Source organism: Mus pahari, chromosome 14 (genome assembly GCF_900095145.1).
Source record: "Mus pahari chromosome 14, PAHARI_EIJ_v1.1, whole genome shotgun sequence".
Taxonomy (NCBI): domain Eukaryota; kingdom Metazoa; phylum Chordata; class Mammalia; order Rodentia; family Muridae; genus Mus; species Mus pahari.
In genome coordinates, this window is record NC_034603.1 from 42,520,545 (window position 1) to 42,524,823 (window position 4,279).

Below are 4,279 nucleotides of genomic sequence, written 5' to 3' on the forward strand. Positions count from 1 at the left end.
CCATCCGTAACAAGATCTGACGCCCTCTTCTGGAGTGTCTGAAGACAGCTACAGTGTACTTACATATAATAAATAAATAAATCTTTAAAAAAAATTATGGGACTGGAGAGATTGCTTCAGTGGTTAAGAGCACTTTTTCTGTTCTTACAGAGGACTTGGATTTGGTTCCCATCACTCACTTGGTGGCTTACAACAGTCTAACTGTAATTTCAGATGATCTAATATCCCTTTTTGGTGACTGAGGGCACTGTATACATGTGGTGCAGTCATGCCTGCAGAAAAACACCCATACACACAAAACAAAAAAATTTTTGTAAACTAAGCGTATTTATTATCTTTTTTTAAAAGATTTATTTTATGTATATGAGTACACTATAGCTGTCTTCAGACACACCAGAAGAGGGTGGATGTCTATTACAGATAGTTGTGAGCCACCATGTGGTTGCTAGGAATCGAACTCAGGACCTCTAAAAGAGCAGTCAGTGCTTTTAACCACTGAGACACCTCTCCAGCCCTGTATTTATTATCTTTAGTCATCTTTTGTGTGTGCCTGTACTTGAGTGTAGTCAGGTGCCATGGGATGTGTGTAGATCAGACAGGAACTAGTGGGAGTTTTTTAGCACGTGGGTTCTGGGGTTCAACTCAAATTGTTAGGCTTGGCAGCACCTGGCTTTATGCACTGAGCCATCTTGCCAGCCCTTCAAAGTGTCTATTTTTAACAGGTGTCTATTTTACAATAGATACAAAGAATGTCCTCCCTGGCAGTGGGCAAAGAGACACCTTGTTGGTGGTGTTGCTCTTATCAGCCAGCGGCAGAACAGACAGCATTCCTTCATTCTTCCTAGCTTGATGCCTGGCTTGGTGGCCAAAGCTTTTCATGCCTGGGGCACATAAAAATTAAAAAAAAAAACTTTCACAGAGGAAAGCAAATATGCGTGTAAAAAGAAGGCATGGCTGTTGTTAATGTTTTTTCTTAAGTTTATTGTTGTATATGAGTGTGTATGTTTGTGCGACACGGTGCATATGTGTAGGTCACAGAACTTTGAGGAGTTGGTCCTCTGTGACATCCAGGGATTGGATCAGGCTTGTGTGGCCAGCTTTTACTCTATCTCTGGTGAAGGGGGAGCTGAGGATAGGGCAGTCAGGGAGACTGTTTTCTCTAAAAATGGGCATATTTGCTTTCGGTTATCTGATATATTTACTTACCGTTTTAATTGTTATTAGTGTGTATATGTGTGTGATGTGAGAGTGTTTGCAGGGGATGCGGTGGCAAGGACACACTTTTTTTTTTTTTTTTTTCAAGACAGGGTTTCTCTGTACAGCCCTGGCTGTCCTGGAACTCACTTTGTAGACACCAGGCTGGCCTCGAACTCAGAAATCCGCCTGCCTCTGCCTCCTAAGTGCTGGGATTAAAGGCGTGCACCACCATCGCCGGGCTAAGGACACACTTTTTTAAAGGCACGAGGATGGATGCATACACTGGAAACAGGCTTGCTTTTTAAATGTCTACTAACTTTGTAAAGTTTTGTTTAATTTTATTTTTTATGTTTATACCTGTGTGTATGTCTCTATACCACATGTGTTCTGGTGCCACTGGAGGACAGAAGAGGGCTCAGATCTCCTGGAACTGGAGTTTCAGACAGTTGTGAACTGCCATGTGGGTGCTGGGACTCAAACCCAGGTGCTTGGAAGAGCAGCCAGTGAGTGCTCTTAGCTACTGAGCCGTCTCCAGCCCCTCCAGAGGACAGCAAGTGAGAATCAGTTCTTTCCCCCATCACTGGTTGTGTGAAATTGAACTAGGTCATCAGGCTTGTGTGACAGATGCTTTTACCTGCTGAGCTATCTTGCTGGACTGTTTGTACAGAAAAAAGAAAATTTATTATATGCTTCATGCATAGGCTGTCAGTATGGCCTGTGTAGAAGGGGTCTGCTATGTGTAGGTATAGGGCTGAGGTGGCCACTAGTGACAATGGGATGCTTGCCTCTGCTCTTCCCTATATTCCTTACTGCTTTGTTATAATTATATCAGACTACTGCAATTTAATTTTAGGTTTTGTTTTTCATAGCACCCAACTCCATAGCAACAGCCTGCTGTTTGTGTGAGCTCTGTTAGTTGATCTTGAACATAGTGTGAGATTAAAAACAAATTTTTGTTTTTCAACCAAAGACCGACAGTGAAGGTGGGTTGTAGCTGGTTACCAGTGTTTCTAGCCTCTCGTGGATGATCCAGTGCTGGAGAACAGTGTGACAGCAGGGCTGACAGCTTTGGTGTTCATTGACACATTTGAGCTCAGCTTCTTCAGAATTAGAATTATTGTTAGGTCTTCCTTGTAGAGTGGAAATGCATATTTTCAAACTCATCTCTAGAGATGATAACAAATAAAGTACTCATTTGTAGCCAGGTAGGAATCATTCTGGGGAAGCCAGGAGCCGGTTGACAATAGGCTGTTTTGTGAAGCTGCATGTGTTATAGAAAGAAGAAAGACTGGTGGGATGAATAAATGCTAATTTTCACGTGAGAGCTAATTTTAGTTCCTAGGCCTCCCTGTGATCTTGGAGATGAGAATAAAAAAGATCTTGCCTGTGCTCAGGATTTGCAGTGTCCCAGGGTGCTAACGTGACCTAGATATTTAAGCAGTGAAGTTGTGTGACTAGACTTTGCCCTACAAAATATTTCCAACACTTGGACTAATGTCTGCCTTTTCTTAGAACTAAAAAAGGAACACTCAGTTTTGTTAATGGAGTCTTAGAAACAGCTTTCATAGTTTCCATTTATTCCCTTCACAAGTCTTCTCTCTGCTTCATAGACAGTGGTTTTGGTGATGGGTTCTGTGCTTTCGTTTATTAGAATGAGAAAGTGTGTGTGTGTGTGTGTGTGTGTGTGTGTGTGTGTGTGTGTGTGTGTGTGTAGGATTGCTGTTGGAGGCAGTCTTGCTCTGTACCTCTCCCTGCTTCACATTCACTGTAAAGTTCTGGATGGCCTTGACCTTGCAAAGATCTGTCTCTGACTCATAATTGTTGAGAAAGCAGGTATATCCCTCCATGCCTGATAGTAGATTTTGTGCAGTTGAGGGTCAAACCCAGTGTTCCTGTGCACACTCTGTGAATGCTGTACTGCGGAACTATACATACCTAACCCTGCATATTTGTACTGCAGGGGAAGGTCAGAGAGACAGGGGGCACTTTTGAATAATTTAATTTTTGAAATTATATAAAAATGTCATCATTTCTCTCTTTCCTCTCCCATGCACCTCTTGTTCTCTCGCAATTTCATGGTTTCTTTCTCTTTAATAGTGGTGTTGTTGTTGTTGGTGGTGGTGATGGTGGATGTGTGTGTGATATTTTTGAGACAGGATTTCATGGAATTCTGATCCTCCTGCCTTCTCTCAAGTGCTGAGATTAGGGGGAATCACCACCATGCCCAATTTAATGTAGTCCTAGGAGTTTAACCCAGGGTTTTGTACATAATATTTTTACTTCTACTTTTTTTTTTTTCCCCTTTGCAACAGGCAGGGTCTCACTATGTAGCTTTGTCTGGCCTGTACCTTACTATGGATCAGGTTGGCCTCAAACTCAAAAGAGACCTGCCCCCCTCTGCCTTCCCAGTTGATGAGATTAAAGGTATGCGCCACTGTGCCTGTTAGAAAATGGAAAATTTTAAATACACTGTTTAGACCTCTTAATGGGAAAAATTACAGAAAGTCATCAGTCCTAGATAGTATAATGGTCATATGGCATGTGTGGAAAAAAGTTGGGATTGAGAAGCTAGGCCAGTCAATAAAGTGCTTGCTACACAAACATGATGACCTTAGTTTCTTCCCCTAGTAGCATTGTGAAAGCCTGGTGCACTGGTGTATTCCTGTAGTCCTCGTGCTTGAGAGGCAGAGAGGAGGATGCCTGGTGCTTGAACTCTAGGTTTCTGGTGAACCTGCAAGAGTGGTAGCCATCTGGCATAGTGCTATATTAGAGCATGGTCCCTTACTGCCTGCTCAGCCATGAACTAAGTTTGTTTCTGTCCACAGGTATAAAGACCTTGTGTCATTTAATTAGTTAAGGTTTCTTTACCTGAATTGTTATTTCGAAAGCTATTCCTGGTAAATTCCCTAGATTTGTAAGTCTGGGTTTTCACAGCTGGGCTGCAGAGTATCATTGAGAAGTTGTAAGGCAATAATTAAGTTACTGTCTGTGCTCTTGAGAAAATGTTTTTAAACTTTGCTTTGGAAGGAGCTTCTAGGTTACTAGGTTCCTTTAATTTCTTTTTTTCTTTTTCTTTTTCTTT

The 4,279-nt window shown here is 41.9% G+C and overlaps 1 protein-coding gene and 1 non-coding gene across 3 annotated transcripts in view; both read left to right on the forward strand.

The window, feature by feature from the left end:
* The window catches only part of Mettl16 (methyltransferase like 16), a 54,730-nt gene that overhangs the window by 7,526 nt on the left and 42,925 nt on the right, over window positions 1-4,279 (forward strand). The gene's annotated exons all lie outside the window — the stretch shown is intronic.
* Window positions 754-894, forward strand: LOC115065430. Its single transcript, XR_003845221.1, has one exon. It is a non-coding gene; the product is annotated as a small nucleolar RNA SNORA48 (small nucleolar RNA).